The sequence below is a fragment of the Tupaia chinensis genome, unplaced genomic scaffold, assembly GCF_000334495.1.
Source record: "Tupaia chinensis unplaced genomic scaffold, TupChi_1.0 Scaffold000618_1, whole genome shotgun sequence".
NCBI lineage: Eukaryota > Metazoa > Chordata > Mammalia > Scandentia > Tupaiidae > Tupaia > Tupaia belangeri.
This window is the reverse complement of record NW_006160138.1, coordinates 1,455,737-1,476,674: the sequence shown is the minus strand read 5'-3', so window position 1 is coordinate 1,476,674 and position 20,938 is coordinate 1,455,737. Positions and strand designations below refer to the sequence as shown.

At 38.1% G+C, this 20,938-nt stretch overlaps 1 protein-coding gene across 5 annotated transcripts in view; it reads left to right on the top strand.

Moving 5' to 3' along the window:
• The window catches only part of KCNJ16 (potassium inwardly rectifying channel subfamily J member 16), a 65,102-nt gene that overhangs the window by 8,187 nt on the left and 35,977 nt on the right, over window positions 1-20,938 (top strand). For 3 of the 5 annotated variants that reach the window (XR_001371171.2, XR_003551149.1, XM_006158978.3), the window contains exon 2: window positions 3,797-4,008. The exons of 1 other annotated variant lie outside the window; for it this stretch is intronic. The gene's annotated coding sequence lies outside the window, so the exon portion shown is untranslated. Of the gene's footprint in view, window positions 1-3,796; window positions 4,009-17,124; window positions 17,137-20,938 lie in introns of those variants that run through there. One more of the 5 variants, XR_001371172.1, reaches the window with a different exon arrangement.

Below are 20,938 nucleotides of genomic sequence, written 5' to 3'. Positions count from 1 at the left end.
CTACGTCCAAGAATGATGATCCTAGTAGGAGTGTTATACAGGAGTTAGAGAAGCTTTATGATAAACCCTGTGTACCTTTTGGAAGCATTCATTTAACTCAGCAGTTTGGATAGGGGAAATCAAGAAATTTAACTGATAAGCAGCTTAAATAATTATTATTATTATTTTTTGTAATGAAGATATAAACGTATAGAGCATAATTCAAGACAAGCATCCATTTTAAGGAAAAATTATGACTGGAATTTTTTGAGCTTGGGCCCAGTCCTTTGTTTTTCATCCTCAATCTCCCAGGATTTGGGGCAAGGTTAAGGGTAATGTACTTACTTTTCTTGTGCCTTTTTTTTTTTTTTAATGGAAAGTTTTGAGAAACACTATTAGAAGATGATTTTTCATAAGACAAAATTCCTGGGTTTAGTTACTATTTGATTAGCTGGTTGGCTCCACCCCAGAAAAATATCTACTCACCCACAAACTTGGCCAGTCTTTTCACAACTATGTGCGCCTCTCATCTCATGTCAGACTGATCCAAATAATGGGTAATTCAGGACATTCTGTCCCTACTTCAGGAAAATAATCCAAAGTAACCTCATAAAGCAAGGCACCTGGCCTCATGGCCGACCCCAGAATTGCTCAGTAGGTCTCTGAGTCAAGGTTCTCTACAGAAGAAGGCACATGGGGTTTGCAAAACAAGAGTTTACTGGCTCTCACCAATTAGCACCCAAAGACACGCTTGGCTACCCTGACGAGCTAATCAGGCTTTTTACTAACCTTTTAATGCTCTTGTAAGATATGGAGGCCTACACAGAGCACAGTAAAAGTCCTTCCATTTGCAACTAAAATTTGGGAAGTTACCAGGATATGACAGACTCTGAGCTATGCACCAAAACTGTTGCCTCGAGAAGGCTGCTCCTTTTGTGTGTTTAGCCTGTCTTTCCTTTGGATCAGAAGTAAGCCAACTTGTGGGTGTTCAGAACTAACACCCAAGGAGAACGTGGTGTGACTAAACAAAGTATCTAAGATACGTGTTACACGTATTTAAACTTAGGCTTTATGAGACTAGAAGGTGGTTTTGTTTTCTTATGACTCAAATTTTATTTAACTACATTAAATAACATATTGTGCTGAGTATAAGAGGAGACCATTTGCAGAGGGACCAACAGATGGTGTAACTGTTATGTCATTGGATTCCCACATAGTAGACTGTAGTTTGAGTCCCAGACCCCGTGACTTAAAACTCATGCCAGGCGCATGTGTGTACATGCCCAAAATTCTGAAAGGAGAATGGAGGAGAAGAGATTATGGTGTCGCCATCCTCCTGGGGAGGGGGAGAGGGGAGTGTGATTTCTTGCTTTCTGTCTCTGTCTCTCCAGTGAGCGCACGCACCCTATAGCAAAAATTTTTCTTAAAGAAAAAGAAGAAAGAGTAAAGCATTTACACTTGGAGTTTGAAAGCCAAAGAAATACACAAAGACACAACTGAATAAAGAAAAATTGCCAATAAACAGACCCAAACAAACCCAAACAGGAGTAAAATCTTTGTGTTTTACACTCACAGGAATCAAGTATGATAGAAACCAGGAAGTTTACATGCCTTAGATGGCTGAAGGCAGAATATTTTATGTGTGCTCCTCCTGCGCAGTCACTCTTCCCTGTTACTCCGCTATAAACAATGAGCACTATTTCTCCAGCTATGTATGGAATTTGGCTGCAATCTGTCGTGCAACTTATGCAATAGCAGCACAGGAGTACAGGGTGAGCAGAACTAGCAGGTTGAGAAGGAAAAGTCTGACTTCGTGTCCTGGAGACATTGGTTATTTAGTCACCATGCTGTGTGTGTGGATACAATTAGCGTATTGATTATGCACGAAAGAATACCATGATAATTGCTATACCATTAACGCAGCACTGCGAACCCGATTGCTTTGGACATCAAAATAAAAACATTGAGTAACCATGTCATCATTGAGAAGTCAGAACGTTGGTGTCTTCTGCACTTTGGTTTCATGAATTGACCAAATAGCATCGCCTTTCTGCCTGGTCGATGGACAGCGACTCAATCTGCTGGGCACTACACATATAAAGATCAATCCATGAGGTCCTTGTCATTGGAAGAGTCAAAGCCCAGCAAGGGAGGACAGTGGCAGAAAAATTAACTATACCTGGGAATTAAGGGAAGCTTCACAGGGGAAGTGGTACTGTATTTTAATTTGAAGAAGAGGTGTTTGCCTGAGTAGAAATATTTGGGAAAATACGACAAACTCAGTGTGGCTAGACAGCAAGGTTCTTGGTGTGAGGATGGAAGCAGAGTGATTTAGAATGGGTTACATACAGGGTGCTTATTGGGTCACCCTCTCCTCCAAATCACTTGGAATATAGTTCTAAGACTGGACCATTTCCCCTTACCTGGTATGGATTCCGGGAAAGGAGGAGAATTTAAAAGAGAATGTGGAAAATGGAAGAGCTTGAAGGAGCTGATTTCTATTATTTACATTTTCACATAATTGTACAGATGTATGGCATACAGAGTGATTTTTCAGCATATCAATATGTGTAACTATGAAATGAGGTCATTAGCATACCCTTGATTGGAAACCTTTATTGTTACTTTGTTTTGGGAACATGCAAACTCTTCTCTTTCAGTTATTCCAAAATACACAATGCATTATTGTTAACTGTAGCTACCCTGTGGTGCTATAAAACACAAATTTATTCCTCTTATCTAAACTGCAATTTTGTATTCATTAACCAGAATTCCTCCCCTACTTCCTAGTTCCCATTAATCACCATTCTACTCTCTGGTATGAGGTCAAATTTTCTGTTTCTGCATAGGATTAAGAACATAAGGTTTTTCTCTTTCTGTGCCTGGTTTATTTCCGTTTGCCTTACCCATATTGCTTCAAATGACAGGACTTGTTTAAATGGATGCTTACTATTCTATTGTGGGTATATGTCTCTCTCTCTCCACACACAAACATACACACCATAATTTCTTTATCCATTTGTCTTTGATGGACCCTTAGATTGATTCAGCATCATGGTAGTTAAAGTATCACAATAAACACTGGAGTGGATATATTTCTACAATACACTTATTTCCTTTCAAAGAAGCTAATTAGTAATGAGAGAATTCTTTGATTTAGATGTGAGTCCATTTTTTCTAAGTAGGTAACAGAGTCCATAATAATTGCTTCTCAGGGCTTTTCTTTCCTCTGAAAGGCATGCTTGTCCTAAACTAGATTGGTCTTAACTTGGTACAACTCTGTTCATGGAGTGTGGGCAGGACCTCTTCTCACACGTCAATGGAGTTTTTATGATGATATTAGGGATTCACCGGCAAAGACGCTGTTCCTCTGAATAGCAGGCAGTAAATAGGATGGTCTAGCAGAGGCATCATGGTGCAGCAGAGAACCCTGGTCAGAAAGGCAGCCAGCTTCAGTCTTCCTCTTGTACATTTATTATTACTTAGCAGTAAGCAATTCTCCATGATCAGTTGCTTCATCTATAAAATGAAGATTTTCTCATGCATGTATGCATTCCCTCCATAGTTAATTGTCTTCATCAATTATGGATCAATTAGAAAAGCACCATGGCTATGGCGAATATATTTATGTGTATATGTGTGTGTGTGTATGTATGTATGTGTATATATGTATGTATATGTGCATAGATATGTGTGTACATGTGCACGTGTGTATATATGTGTGTGTGTATATATGTATGTGTGTATATACATATAAACATATAAACACACACATACATACATACATCTCTTCTGATAAGAATTTTACTTTATACAGCTGGTCAGTCTAGGTGAAGCTGTCATTTCTGTCTATAATGAGAGCCTGAAGCTGCACAGCAGCAGCTGGAAAAACAGATGTGATGTGAAGGAAGACTGCAAATTGAAATCAGCAAGGATAATCTATGTAGAAGCCACCAGGATGAAAAGAAGCTCATGTGGGTCTCTCAGAACCAATGAATCTCCAACTTGATAATGGGAGCAATTGGCTGGGTAAGCTTTTTCCCTCCCTCACTTATAACCCAGGAGGAGCCATAGAAGCTGAAGGTGATCGGGAGAGTCATGCTGTGTGTAGGAACCATGCAATTCCTGCTCCAACAACATGGGCCAGCCCAGCCGTCACACCTGTAGGAGTTGCCACAGCACCTCATGCCCCTTAAATCTCACTGTTTTAATATCCAAGTTCCCCCAAAATTATATATCCTTTAAAAAAAAATAACTAGACCTCAAATAAGAGGACTTGACAACATCATTTGTAACACAGTTTGTCCTAGATTCACCTAGTAATTGAGGTGATCATCTGGATTAGCTAATTGGCTTCATTCAGAGGAAAAACAGATTTGTTGTATTTTTTTTTCAGACATTCAGTCACTGTATATCATTACAGCATGCTAAATGAATTTTCCCAGGATGAAAAACCTGTAAATTAATCCAGTTAAAGATTTTATAATACACATTATCATTAACATTTTTGTGTCCCTTAAATATTTTGTTTCTTTTCCCCCTTGATTCCCTCCATCTCACTCTTGCCCATTTCCTGCCCTTTTCCCACACTGTCTTAGTACCCACAGTTGCTCTCCATCCTTTTATAATTTCCAATCTTTCAGTTTCTGCTATAGAGAGCAGGCATTCAGTATATATTAAGAAGGGACATACAATACTTCTCTTTGATAGTCTGGCTTGCTTTGCTTCGCAGTAAATCTTTCAGTCTTCCACTTTCTATCAAATACTAAGGTCTTTTATAAGGTAGGGACTCTAAGAATAAAGCAAAGGAAATCTCTTCCCTTATTTTATAGAGAGCATTAAGCCTGCTTTTCCTTTGCATTTTTCCTTACACTGGGCAAATAAAATACAGGATGCTCAGAAAAATTTTAATTTCAGAAACGAATTATTTTACTTTGCTTATTCATATTTAAAGTGATATTTTATTGACAAGAATTTCCAACACATTATTAAAGTCTGATATTAATTTGTGTCTATGTAAAGCTAGAGTTAGAAAGATTACTTAAATGGTCTTAACCTATCTAATTATATACTTATGAAACAGTTCTCTGACAATCGAGGAAAGAAGTATAGCTAATATTTGTTAACTTGATATCTAAATTCACTGAGAATGCATATGTTAAAAGTTTAGAACTCTCATAAATTTCACTGAAAATTAATGTAGCATTCCAAAAACAACTTCCCAAGATACATGTAGTATAGTGAATACTATGGATAAAAAGTGCTCTTGAATGACTAAGCTATCAGTAGTTTTTTCCTAGACTAAGTGACCTTGAATAATGAAAAGATTTAGGGGTTGAATTTAGTAATTTTTTGAGATACAAAGAACATGGCTATACTTCCACCTTATATATGCCCTCCAAGGCCCAAGCCAAACTGGATCTATGAAGGGAACAGGAATTCTGGCACATGTAGTCCCAATTTAGCTACACTGATACAATGCAAAAACGTCACCTCTGACACCCCCATTAAGAACAAAAAAATATAGGGGCCCAGCAGTTGGTTAAGGTGGTTGAATTCCCACCTGACTGACCATAGATTGGGTCCTGGACCGAATGGCTTGAAAATCATGCTGGGTACATGTGCTTGCATGCCCAACAATTCAAGAGGAGAATGAAGGAGATGGGATTGGGGTGTGGCCATCGTCCTAGGGATTATTTCTCACTTTCCCTTTCTCTATCTCTCTCCTCTCTGGCAAACACACATGCCCTATATCAAAAAAAGTTAAAAAATAGAAATAAATAAATAATTTTAAAAGCCACAAAAACAAGGACTAGCATGTGGCATGGTGGTTAAAGTGTTGGATTCGCACATGGCTGACTATAGTTTGAGTCCCAGACCTGGTGGCTTGAGGATCATGAAGGCATGTGTGTGTGCGTGCCCAGGTTCTCAAGAGGAGAATAGAGGAGGAGAGATTGTGGCATGGCTATCTCTCCCATGGGGTGATTTTTCACTTTCCCTCTCAGGCGCACACTCCCTTTGGCAAGGACAACAACAACAATGACAACAAAAATAGGGCCACTTAGTGGTGTAGTGGGTAAGGTGGCTGGATCCTGCATGGCAGACTGCATGATTCGTGTCCTGGACTTGGTGGCTTGAAAAACATGCCAGGCAAATGCATGTGTGCCTGAAATCCCTAAAGGAGGGAGAGCTGGAGAGGGATTCGTGGTATGACCATTCCCCATAGGAGGTGCTTTTTTCACTTCCTTTTTCTCTCTGTCTCTCTGGAGAATGCACATATGTCTAGTCAGTGGTGGGTGGGGGATTGGGAGTTGGGGTGGGAAGAAAGACTGAAAGCTGGTCAGGTAGTCTCTGCCATTCAATTGTTTATTAAATGGTGGGAGAGAATGTCAGTTCACCCAGATGTGTGCTGTAATAGAATCATTTTGCGTATTTTACCAGCTTAAAGTAAGATTAATGTCTATGAACAAGCTTTGGAAGTATTAAAATTGTAATGCTTTTTCAGAGTCTTCTTTCGTCTAGCTGATGTTAGATTACCTGTATTTTTAAAGTACAACACTGGAAAATCAATTCATCCCATATATTTTAATAAGTTTGGATTCCATAAGTTTCCTTGAGTTTTGTTTTATTTAATCTGGTAGAATGGTGGTGCTGAATGGATAGCAACCAAATCCCTAGACTAACCTAAATCCTTTCACTAGTGTAATTGTGCCCACTTTCCTAAGCCATCAGCCACTTTCCATAGACACTGTTTGTCCCACCAAGGGAGCTTATTCCTCCCTCAAACTGAGAATAATTTAAAAGTAAGTAATGTTAGGGAATAATAGCACAATTCCTTCACCATTATTAAATTTAAAAAAATACACTGAAGGTAGGAAATAGATACTCAAATTGTTATGCTACAACCTGTATTGTGAAAACTACTTGTTATCAGAACTATCTTTCATAGATTGTTTCCCTTCTATTTCTTTATTAGATTGTACTAGACAAACTTTTTGCATCTGATTCTTCTGTCTCAGTTTCTCTTCTTTCAATTCTATCTGTTAATAGTTGGATAGATTTTGTGTATTTCAAAGACTCCATGTGTTCTTGGTATCTTGGAGATCATGTCACAATGATAAGTGACCTCATCATTTTGTTGAAGGGTTTGTTTTCACATCCCATGTTGTCTGCTGCCAAAGTCAACGTCCTGACTGTCTCATGAGTAATGTGAGACTACATGGAGAAACTTCTGAAATGTTCGTCCACCTACCAGTAACAAAGAAACATGTGTCCTTGCACAGCTGAAGTAATAGTTTCAATTTATTTTTGAGCTTTATTTCACAAACACAGCGTAGGAAACACATGCCATGCATCATCTTAGGTGCTTTTAAAATATTAATTCTTCAATCCTCCCTCATAACAGACTATTTTTACAGACAAGGAATGAGGGATATAGAGAGGTTATATAATGTTTTGAAGGTCATGCAGGTTATAAGTAGCATAGAGGAATTGTCTTCCTCTATAGAAGGTGTCTTTAACCACCAATATATACCCTCTAAAGACCCTCAGTTTCTCATAAATTTATATCTGTGAGATTAGTTGGGATGCCATTACATTAACACATAACTTGGATTGTACACCCACTAGACAAAAAACTTAGGAAGTGAAATATTAAAAAATGCATAGGCATTAAGATAATATAATGGAGTCAAATCCTACCACCTCAATCCTATGCTGTTTCTTATTATAGGTCTTATTGAAATAGCCTATTTTGCTCAACAACACTTAATTTTTCTTCCTCTGTCAAGACATTTAAAAAATAGTAATAGTAGGGACCAGCATATGGTATAATGGTTATGTCACTGGATTCCCACATAGTCAACCACAGTTCAAGTCCTGGACCCAGCAGCTTAAAACTCACACTGGGTGTATGTGCGTACATGCCCAAGACCCAAGAGGAGAACAGAGGAGAAGGGATTGAGGTGTGGCCTTCCCTTCTGGGGGGTGATTTCTCACTTTCTGTCTCTCTGTATCCGTCTGCCCAGCAGGTACATGTGCCCTATAGCAGAAATCTCTTGAAAAAAAAATAATGAAAAGTAAATTAGGAATTAAAAAAATGTAAATCAGGAATAGAGGGGATGTCTGTAATTTATTTAATGGGAAAAACTCCAGTTTTACCAGCATAAGAGTTTTCACTGTCATCAAAAACTAGTAACTACAAAACGGAACTTTAACATTTTTTTTTAAAAAGACAGAACATTGTATTTTTAGAAGTAAAATATATCCAGTTCTCTCTTAAAGCAAACTACACAGCCTAAACAAAAAGGCTGCTGTCGTTGTTTTACTATTTAAGAAGTAACTACATCAGAATGATTGCTGATTAAACAGTTTTCAACATTCAGCAAAAGAATGTCTCTTCAAGAAAGAAATAGGATGTTTACTTTTTTAACTTGAGAAAAACACGATTGGAAAAAATTTGGCAATTTTCCTACCCTAAAACTATTAGTACATTTATCTTAAAGATGACTGAACTTCTGAAGGTTCTAATAAACTTCTTTGTTGTGTTTGGTATTTCCTTTTACGTAGTCTCAGCTTTTAAACTAAAGATCAGATCACTCAATGATTTATTTTTGTTTCCCTTGTTTTGTTCATCTTTATCACTTTTTTTGATTTGATGCTTAATTGGAAATAACAAACAACATTTTAAGCAGTATTTTGGAGCTTAGAACAAAATTTTACATTGATTATCTCATTTTTGTCTTCAAAGCAAGTCTCTGACAGTAGTGAGAGGCAGAACTAGTAGAATTCTTGTCACAGTGATGGAAACACTAAGGATCAGATCGATTAAGTGACATGAGCACGTACGACACATAGAATTTAGACCCCAGAGCTGCAGTCCGACATCTGTTCCTTTCTTTTACCACCCAATTACTATAATGCCTTCTTTTCTCTTCTATCTCTGCAGTGGAATGATCTTAAGGGGATAACAGGTGCCATCACAGGGTGGCATCAATGTGGATTTTAGAATCAGATAGACCTGGGTTTTAATCTGGGCATTGCCACTTATGAACTATGTGATTTAGGCTAGTGGTTCTCAGTGTGGTCCAGGACTAGCAGCATTGGGCTCACCTGAGAACTTTTAAGCAATGCAAATTCGTAGGCTCTACCTCCTTCCTAGTGAGTCAGTTGCTCTGGGGAGGAGGGAGAAATGGGGTCTAGCATATCTGTTTTCTTTCTTTCTTTTTTTTTGCCCCTCTTAAATAATTATTTGATTTATTTATTTATTTTAATTTGACCAGAGAGACAGAGAAAAAGCAAGCTGCCAGGTCAGGAATGTGAACCATTGTCTGCCACGTGGGAGTCCTGTGCCCTAACCACCAAAGCACTTGGCAGTCCTTGGCATATCTGTTTTCTAACAAACTCTCCAGGTCATTCTGATACATATTAATGTTTGAAAGATAAGTGATATGGGGCCAGCAGGTGGCATGGTAGTTAAGGAGCTGGACTCCCACATGGTCAACTGTGGTTCAAGTTCTGGACCTGGCAGCTTGAAAAATCATGCTGGGCATGTGTGTGTGTGTGTGTGTGTGTGTGTGTGTGTGTGTGTCCAAAATATCCCAAGAGGAGAATGGAAGAGAAGGAACTGCAGCACAGTCATCATACTCCCTGGGGAATGATTCCTTGCTTTCCCGCTCACTGTCTGTCTGTCTCTCTCTCTGATGAGTGTACACACCTTATGGCAAAAACCTTGAAAAGAAAGGGGAAAAAAAAAGGAGAAAGAAAATCAATGATGTAACGCAAGGAATTGTAACACTACAGAACCTCTGTTTTCTTTTCAAATTGCATCAGTGATAGCTGCAATAATGAGCTTTTGGGGACACTGGGACAATGAATGTGAAACAACTAACACACAGCAGGCACTTCAGGGGTTTAAAATGTATTGCAAGGTCAATGGCCAATCATTCGTTACACTCGGTCCTTTGTGAGAGGAGAAGCTACGTGATGACCTTTCCTGGACACAACACTGTGTTAAAACCTGAAAGAGAACTAATTCGAAAATACAAGTAATTTATGCATACACTTGGGCTATATACAAAGTGGCTTGTGGCTGCCACTGAAAAGAAATCAGATGAAGCCAAGTCTTTTGTTTTGTTTTTCTACACAGGGATCTTCGGAAAAAATCAGAGAGAGGGCTTGACCTATTTCTTTATCACCATCATTTTATTTGCTGCTTTTTAATGCAATTACACAATAGTCAATTTTAGTCTTATGGCTTAAGTTACTTGAAACTTTGCATCTCTAAATAGAACTCAGTGATTTATAAGTTCTCAATTTAAAAAGTCCATGTATTCAATTTAAAAACTCAATGAAAAAAGTTTTTCAGTCTTGTTGTCACCGAAACATACGAAAACTCTCTCTCTCTCCCTCTCTCTGTCTCCTCTTTTTTTCTTTTTGTAGCCAGTTGCTTGGTCTGATGTTGTTTTATGGAGTGTAGAGGTCTAAACAGGAAGCCAATGTCTCTATCTGATCTCCTTTTTATGTCCTTTTCCTGGTCCTATGAAAGGTTTTAGTTTAGAGAATAGTTATTATGTGAGGGCCTTTCTAAAACGCATAGAAAATGCATACAATGAAAAGAGCTATGCATAGATTTCAAAAAATTTTTAGCACCAAAATAAACTTGTACTTCAATTCTAATTTTTCACCAATTTTCTCAAGCCCCCTCATATACTAAGTGTGTGCCAGGCACTCTGCTGTGTGCTTGAGGCCATACTGTTCTCATTTATTTGAGTTTTTATGGAGAATGTTCTACAACAGGAATTGGGGGATTTAAACTGTATTAGTTGGCTGCGATTGCTTTTGTTTTTAGATCGAATTAAGAGTCTTAGCAGCTGTATACTTGCTTTCATTTAACTCTCAGCATGCTCAATTCCTGAAGTTGGAAGAGAAGCATCACCCAAAGCCATTTGTTTCCATAGCTCCCAAAGATGAGATTCCTGACTTGGGAGAGACAGTGAAAAAATCAAACTGCCTTAAGTTCTTAAAGTGTAAAACTACAGGACTCCCATAGTTGTGGTAGTCTATAAGCCAAAGGCATACCATTAAATAAGCCTAACTCACAAGGAAGGAGGGAAAATATTTAGCTATAAACTAGATGTGCAACTGCCTGTAACATTTTTTCAAAAGGTTACCACACCTCTGTGTATCAAATCTATATGTAGATTAAAAAGATTGAAAGCTAGTTACCACAATATTTACAGAGAACACACACTTCTGACTAATTCTGTTAGAATCTCTAGTTACAGTACACTTAAGATACAGACAGAATTTAATACTGCTCACACTTCATAACCCAGGCAATACTGCTTCCATCACCCCCTGATCTAGCTTTAAATTATGCAGTGGGGCTTTCAACAAGATTTTCACAAGAAAACTGGTGGTGTCCACTCCTGTCTAGCCCCAGAGGACTCATTGCACCTCAAGAATGCTGCTGAATCATTTGCTCAAACATTTATTTTTGTAGGCTCCACCTTGGATTTAATCACTTACTTACTTATCTTCCTGCCAAAGTATTTGTGCTGGTAAATCAGGGCAACTTGATCTGGGCAGAACCTGCTGGATCTGCTTCTGTCCAAAGGGTCAGTGGTAGAAAGGCTGATGGCAGTGATTTTATAATTGAATGTGACAATTATTTGAGGTTTTGTGTTTTTCCCTGTAAAGAAAACTCTTGTCTTAAAAGCTCTACGATAAGAGGAAAACTCTACCTAAAACATTGCCGTCTCACAAACTGTTCACTACTAGAAAACAGATCATCTTTGTTACACTTTGGCTGGATGAAATTGCACACAGTATTTGAGTGACTGAGGTCAAAGAAAGCACAGGGGCTTTGTTTTCCCAGGCACCTTTCTTTTCTGACTTAAAAGCTATTTAGGTCCATAGCCCTCTTTACAGACGGAGTTGGCAATGCACAAAGTCTATTTTGTATTCATATCGCAGACACTTAAAAGTTCATATATATGACTTAGGGTTACAAAACTCTATAGTTTTTCAACAGTATCCTCTGTTTTAGCTATCCAGCTAGCCAGAAATGTATAAAATATTGCACAACTTTACTAAACCTGTTAGAGCATCTGAAAAATGAATGTGTCATTTATTTTGTTTAACTCAAGTGCCAGAAATGTTACCAAAACATTGCTCAAAAATATCTTTAGGAAATGTGTGGCTATTATAAAAAGATTCCACATTCTTAGCCAGGCCATCTTTGCCAGTTTGGAGCAACTCAGTATTTTGGCCTTCTCTGGCATCCCTTCTCTTACATCACTCCAGCTTTCCCACTTTCAAATATGCTTTGTTCTTTTCTCCCATGGGGAGAATGTCAGTCTTCTTTCACTCAACTCACTCATGTACACATGTCTTTCTTTCTTTCTTTTGACTATGGGGTGCATGCACTCACTAAAGAGAGGCAGGTAAGGAAAAGTGAGAAATCATCCCGAGGGAGAATGGCCATGCCACAATCCCTTCTCCTCCATTCTCCTTCTGTGATTTTCAGCATACATGCACATGGACCCAGTGTGAGTTTCCAGTCACTGGGTCCAGAGCTCAAACCATGGTTGGTCATGTGGGAATCCAATGCCCAAACCACTACACCACCTACTAACACTGAAATCTTTCAAAGTTGGAGCCAAGTTTGTTTTTTACAGGACAGCTTTCCAGATGAGTTAACCCAACAAGAAGTTGCACTCCCCAGAATTCATTCATGGCGTCTCATTCTTCTATTGCTCATTTGACCATCATCTGTGACTAGATCGCATTCATTGACATTACCTAAAATAACACTGAAGTGAAAATACAATTTAAATGATAAGATATTTCCTGTATGTTATAACTTGTCTTCTAAATAGCTTACTAAGTTCCTAGGGACTAAGTTCATGTCTTAGAAAGCTTGAACTAACTACCTATTATTCTCCCTAAATAGTAGGTGAGGGAAGCCTATTAAGTAGTTTTAGGGGGAGTAGCAAAGAATAAAAAATTAAGCTTAGAAATGATATGTAATAGGACTTTTTTCCTTGATAAGAGATACTGAGAACAAGTTAAAAATATGTAGTATTTATTTTGGGCACTTCTTCCCTGTACACTTCTCATTTACACACACAAACACACACAGACAGACACCTGCTTCTGATGCTCTGTTCCATCTATTCTACTTGGTATAAGACCTAGTTCTCTGCTTCCACTGCAGACAGGCCTTCAGTTTTCTGCTATTATCCCTGAAGGGCTTCACTAGACTCAGAATCTGCTTTGCTTTATTTTAGCTTATACCCTCAGATCATCCTCATCTTCTGTTCCATCAAACATCACCTCTTTCTTACTTACCTTCCCATGTAATATTTACATTTAACTTGAGAGTTTGAGGTGCATCAATCTATATGAGTGAATATTAACATTTCAGGTACTGTGACAGGGTGAGAATTATAATTTACTGTTTATGAGAAGATAATTACTTGCATTGTGTAAACTGAGCTTTTTCATAGACCAGGAAAACTGTTTTACCATAGCAAAAAAAAAAAAAGTCTAAAATTTATTCTCCACTAAAAATAACAGCATCCTAAAATACCTATTTAAAATCACATTGAGATGGATAATAGTAAACTCTTATTTTTTTTCATTTATTATTTTATGGTCTTGGTTTCCACAGAGGATAAAAATAAACAACATCTTTCAAATACGTGCTTACTACTTCTAGCCTGGACATACAGAGTTAGGGAATAAACTATATAGGCAGATTTACCCCAAGGAAATACATATTCATTGATCTTAGATACTTGGTAAAGTCAAAGAGCAATAGTTTATTTCAATCACATCTTGATAATGTGACACACTGCAATGTAAGGGTAAGCTTAATATCTAGAATGGCATTCCTTTTTTACAAAAATAATTATTTGTTTAATTTTATTTATTATTATTACTATCATTAATTCACCAGAGATGGACAGAGAAAGAGAGAGTGAAAAAGCAAATTGGCAGGTCTGGACCTTGAACTATGGTCGGCCATGTGGGGTCCAGTGCCTTAACCACCCTGCCTCATGCTACCCCCCTAGAATGGCATTTCTAGAGAACAAATTCAGAGCATGAGTTAGTATAATCAGGTAGCCAGCTTTTTATGTAATAAGATAGTCAACTTTACCTTTGGAAATCATTGAAATCCCTGCTAACCCATTGTATTAGTCAAGGGTCTCCAGAGAAATAGAATTCATAAGATAGATAACAAAAGTTTATTATGGAAATTGGCTCATGGAATTATGGAAGTTGAGATGTTCTGCAATATGCCATTCACAGCTAGAGAAAAAACAAAACAAAACAAAAAACAGAAAAGCTGATGGTAATTATGTCTGATTCCAAAGACTTGAGAACCTGTGGAGCCAATGTTGTACTTTTTAGTCCTAGTCCAAATGCTCGAGACCTGGACCTCTGATGTCTAAGGGCTCGAGAAGATGGAAGTTCTAGTTCCAGAAGAAGGAGTGAATTTGCCTTTGCCTTGCCTTTTTACTCTACTGGGGCCTCTTGGAGGGACCGGATGTGGCCCACCTATATTGATGAGAGCTGTCTTTACTAGGCCTACCCATTCAAATGTTGATCTGCTTCAAAAACTCAAGGACACCCCAGAAATAATGTTTTACCAGCTGGGCAACCTTTAGCCCAGTCAAGCTTAAACATTAAAATTAACCATTACATCCATTAATTTGCAAGCATTGAAAGATAGGGGGAAAAAAAAATAAAAACCAAGAAAAAAAAAAGAAAAACTCCTCATAAAGGAAAAACAAAACAAAACAAAAATGGATGGAAGAAAATATAAAAGAAAAAAAGATAATATTTCAATGCAAGTTATGCATACTACTACGTTAGTTTCCCAAGGCTGGTGTTAAAAAGTGCCTCAAACTGGGTGGCATAAACTAACAGAAATGTATTTTGTTACTATTCAGAAAGTTAAAAGTCTGAATCAAGATGTTGTGGAGCATCTTCCCTCTGAAGCCCCTGGAGGAGAATGTTTTCATCTAGCTTCTGCTAGCTCCTGGTGTTCTTCAGTTTGTGGCAGCATAACTCCAATTGCTCCCTCAGTCTCCACATGGACACCTCCATGCATACATTCAGATCTCCTTCTCATAAAATACCAGTCACACTGGACTGGGCCCATTCTAACAACTGCATTTTAATTTGGTTGTATCTGTAAAGACTCGATGTCCAAATAATGTCACATCAACAAGTATTAGAAGTTTAGATTAAAAATATCTTTTGTGGGGGAAAAGGTCACAAGAAAACCTGTAAAAGGTGAGATGACAAAGAAATGAGAAACTCCACACTTTCCTGTTTTCTCCAGAAAAGAGGGGAGAAAAACAAGGAAATGAAGGATCACTTTGCTTTCCTTTTCTTACTAATAATTCTTTCTATTACTTTTCTCTTAGTTTATTTTGGCCATTATGGGGATGGTAAGGCAATACTAGATGAAAACATTTATTTTCCTATGTATTGCTTAAATCTTTCGTCCCTTTGAAGAGACATGGTTGATTTTTTCTATGATTTGCTGTAACTTTGGAATTTGATTAGGAACCAGTAAGCAGGCAAGCTTAGTACTGATAATACACAGAACAGAAGAACATGTTTCACATGGAGGAAGGCGAAAAAAAAATAAAAAAGAAAAATAAAAGGAACAATTAACTATGGATTGGAGAAAGGTAAAAGACAGGAAGGATTCTCAAAAGTAATTATCCTATAAACATGGGGGAAATTGGGATGTATTGACGCAATAGCTCATGACTCAGATTTTCTTCCATAACTTCTCTTGCATCCCAGACAGCCCTGTGTTCTGAAGATTCCTCTATATTTTCCAGATTTCCTAGCCTAAAGAGAAACAACAATGGTAACATTTGCATTTACTTAAGACTTTGGAAAGGATCAAAGTGAAAATAAAAGTAACCTTCAAGGGGAGTGAGTCTGCATGGAATTATTGACTCAACTATTTTGGCCAAGATTATTTTTTTGAAATTTTGTCTGAGGGCACATGCGTTCATTAGAAAGAGATTGAGAGAGAAAAAAAAAAATAGAGAGGGAAAGTGAGAAAGCTCCCCATGGGAGAGTAGTCACATTATAATTCTTTCTTCTCCATTTCTTACTGTAGGGATTCTGAGTATGCACGTGCGCACACACACACACACACACACACACACACACATAGTCAGTGCACCCAAGCTACTGGATCTGGACTCAAACCTCACAGTCAGTCATGTGGAATTCACTCTTAAACACCCACTGCACTGTCTGGTCTAACCAAGACTATCTTTTAGTCCTTATTTTCAAGGCAGCAATAGCAACATTTTCAAGCAATGGAGGTGGGGGTGCTGGAAAGCTAGGGATACCCACTCACTCTTTTTATGAGAAAAAAATATCTACATGCAGAAAAGCCTAACTAGTCAGTTTAGATTTATAAATTTGAGGAAGTTGTGGATTCGAAAGAACTTGAGCTGCAGGCTGTCTCCTTATCTGGAACAGTCCACTCTGCCTACAGAGTGTATTCTTATCTTTGCTCAATAAACTTGTTTGGCTTTGCTATTTGACTTGTGCTTGAATATTTTCCTGCAATGAAGTCAAGAACCTAAGAAAACCTCACACCAGGAACAGGGGAAGATTGTAGCATGGGGAAATCCCGTCAAGGGTACCTGTACTCTTTTGCATGTTCTCTCTTACTCTCAAGAAATAAAAAAAAAAAAAAAAAAAAAAAAATCAACTTTTTTTTTTTTTTTTCTAAAGAAAGAACTTGAGCTTCTAATAGCTAGTGAAAATGTGGATTGTACATACAATGAGCAATGGCCAGACCATATATGATCGTATGACTCTAACCCATCATCTCTGCAGCAACCAGCCTCAGAAGCCAACCATAAGCTTTGCAGCAGAGGGCCCCAAATTGTCAAGATTCGGTCAATGTGTAACAGCTTCCTTAATGTTTTCCCCACTTCCGACTCAGAAACAGAGGAAAAAGAGCATACTCTCCAAACCAACCAAGCAGGATGCCCTGCTTCTACTTAGCCCAACTCCAGTTTTCCTATACCAAGTTCTGATCAGAGTATCCATGAAGGCTTCCTTTTTATTTACTACAAAACTTTCTCAGACTAGCAGGTGGTGTGGAGTTTATAAAGCACTGGATCTGACATGGCTGACTGAGTGGTTCAAGTCCTGGGCCTGGCAACTTGAAAATTACACAGGCTGCATGTGTGTACATGCCCAAGATTCCAAGAGGAGAAGAGATTGCAGCATGGTTATCCCTCTCGGGGGGTGATTTCTCACTTTCTTTCTCTCTCTGGCAAGTGGACATGTCCTTTAGTAAAAAGCTCAACAAACAAGATTTTCCCACTCTTCTGCTTGCCTTTGAGTCTGCCAAAAAAATAAGGGATGGTATATGGTGATGTCTTTGTCTTAATTGCTATGGACTGTATGTATGCTGAGAAAAGCAAGGTTGTACACTGTAAAGATATATAATGATTGAATGTAAATTTTTAAAAAATGATGGTACTTGACCCCCTTTTTTATATTAAACTCTGAATCATTAACCTCTATTTGTTCTTATTTGGATGATTTTTGGTTGTTTCAATAATATTTATTACAATCTCTACACAGAAGCTTTAAAAAAAGTCAAAATTAACCTCACCCAAGTTTAGAAAATCATTTAGAGCCACTGAAGATCAAATAAGATGCCAATAATTTTGGAAGACAAAAAATTATTGCAATTAGTGCAAATTTGGTCACGATTCCTTTGACCTAACTCAGATATGTGATAATTTGGCATTGTATTACATCATCCTCTTTCCAGATCGTCTCAGGAAAAAGTTGTATTATTTGCAAATCTCTTGCTTACGGTCTTGTTTGGATGGTTGTTGTTCCTGTGGAACTACTCAGAGGTAATAGGACATTCACCTGTGGATAGTTCAAATTGATTCTATTTCTTCGAAGTCTATTTTGCCTTTGTTAACTTTGTGAAGTATGTGGTCTCAGATATTACATGGTTTAAGTTTAAATCCTGCCTGTAACATTATTCACCGTGTGAGTTTAGAATAGAATGTTGACGTACTTAAGTTTCAATTAGCTCCTTTCGAAATTGCTGTGGGGCCAGTGTATGGCACTGTTGTAAGGTGAGGTTCAAGAGAATCCTGAACTCACATGGTGACAGTGGCTGGAATTCCCAGCCCAGTTAGCTTGGAACACACTGGGCCATGCATGAGTACCCAAGATTGTATGGACTAGAGGACTAGAGGACCAGACCCTGTGGAGAGAGCTCCTCTCTCTCTTACCCTCACATCTGCACATACATGCTCTATCATGAATCAAGATGAAAAAAAAAAAAAAGAAACAGCTAAAAAATTGCTACAGTGACAGTGCCTTTCTTATTGGGCTAATTAATACGAAAACAGGTAATTTATATAAAAATTACCAAAATTCTAACAGGTCATACTTATTCAGAAATAGCTGCTATTATGATTTATTACATCAAAATTGGTGCTTATGTCCCCAAATGAATATTCTTTGATACAGCTGATACAACATTCAGAGGCATGATGTGGGAAGTGCTGGTTACTCACTAATTTTTCAGGAATGTGTCTTTACCTCAGCTTGCTTTCTTTCTTTCTTTCTTTCTTTCTTTCTTTCTTTCTTTTTTTCTCTCTTTCTTCTTTTAAGTGAGAGATTTTTGCCGTAGAGCTTGTGCATTCACCAGAAAAAAATAGAGACAGAAAACAATAAATCACCACCCAGGGAAGCTTGCCCTGCCACAATTCCTTCTCCTCCTTTCTCCTCTTGGGGATTTTGGGCACACATGCACAGGTGCCCGGTGTGAATTTTAATCTGCCTGGTCCGGGACTTGAAACAAGGTCAACTATGTGAGAGTCCAGCAATGTAACCATTTCGCCATCTGCTGGTCCTAGCCTTAGCATTCTTAATGGCATCTTCAGGTGAAACAGATTATAGTTCATAACTCAGTCAATATTTTTGGGTATGAACTTAACTTTTTAGTGTATAGACAAGTCAATATTTAAGATATGATTCTCCCTGGATGCAGAAAGAAACATAATACAAAGAGGTAGCATGTCTTACTGTATTCAATGTTCTCTGTTCTCTTATGAGCTATTTCAGTCAAAGAAAGCTGACATGATGAGGTACTTGTTTTCAGACATAATGTGTGCAAATTTAATTTCTGAATCAAATAAAAAAATTCCTGTGTATTTTACGTACATGTTTATTAATGTGATCACAGATACAGTGTTAGCTATTTAATCGCAGATGAGACATGACCTCACTGGGGTTTTTTTTTCCTTGACTAAATTATGGAGTTCCACACAAAGGACAGCATGGATTCCCTCCTTGCTGATGTCAGGGATTTGTTCTGGAAGGGCTCTAATAAACATTTTTAGAACACATTTTGTAGGAATTTCACTGTTTTTGTCACTAAGGCCATTTAGTGGTCAAATTAGAAACCAAGAATGGAATGTTACCTTGTTAAAAACTTTTTTTTTTTTTCAGTTTATTTAATTTGTCCAAGAAGGAGAAAGAGACAGCACCCAGCAGGTTCCTGACACTGCAGTCTGCTTCTAGCTTTCTGTCAGGCCTGGATCACGGGCAAGTCAGGGGACTCAGAGATCTCTGGACTTGAATTGGGAACCTTTCCATATGGTTCACAGGGCATCTCATTTTACTACTGTGCCATTGTCAGGCCTCTCCTTGCTAACATTCTTAACTCAAGGGGCCAGTAGTTGGCGTGTTGGATAAAGGTACTGGATCTCCACATGACTGACCAAGGTTCAAGTCCCAGACCTGACAGCATGCTTCTCCATTTTCCCTTTCTCACTCTCTTTATCTCTCTTTGGTCAAATTAAAGCATAATAATAACAAATGGAACTAAATTAAAAACATTTTTTAATTCAAACAATGTTTTTGGAGAGATTTTTTTGCAATAGATCATGTGCACTCACTGAAGAGACAGAGTGAGACAGAGACAAAAAGTGAGAAATCACCTTCTCGGGAGAGATGTTGCCATGCCACAATCCCTTTTCCATTCTCCCCTCAGGATCTTGGGCATGCATGCACAGGTGCCTGGTGTGAGTTTTAAGCCACCAGGTCTGGGACACAAACCACAGTTGACTGTGTGGGAGTCCAGTGGCATAACCATTATGCCATCTGCTGTTCCCTCCAAAATGTTTTTGGTTGGTGGGTTTCAGTAGAACTTAGAGGACCAGGTCATGATGGAGAAATGGGGGTATCTATTGGGAGCACTTAGAGCACTTTTCCAGAGTGTACATATTCTATTAGATGCTTGAGGAAATGGTACTAAGGAATGATCTTTCAACGGAGCCCCATATACGTATTTTTCAACTTCCCCACAGTGGCTATTTCAAATATATTCTATTCTCTTTAAATCTCTATCCCTGTCTTCTCTACCTACCACCTCTACTTAACAGGAAAATAACATCATAAACTTCTTGCTACCCAAACCTATAGACTTACTTGTATGTGGGCCATGCTTTCCTTAGAATCACTTCTGACTCTTTTCCATCCCTCCACTGTTTATACACTCTCTTGGCCTTTCCTATTTTCTCGCTAAGAGATCTGTGATTATTGTGTATTCTGACCCCCAGGTGTCTGCTCCCTTTGCCTAAACCCATTACGTTGTGTAGTATCTTCCTTACTGCCTTCCCTATCTCTTCTTTGCAATCCATTTTTATCACCAGAGTCCGAATCTTAAATACTAATCTTAACTGCTTTACTTTTACTCTAATCAATTGTGTTGGACTCTAGAAGGAAGCTTTTTAATACTTCCTTAGAATAATCCAGATCTTTACCATGCTTTACCAAAAGCTGTTCACAATTCCCGCTTGGTCTCACGTTTCTCCCCATCTCAGATCCAATGATCAAGCCAAATAAACGTTTTTATTTTTCCTGC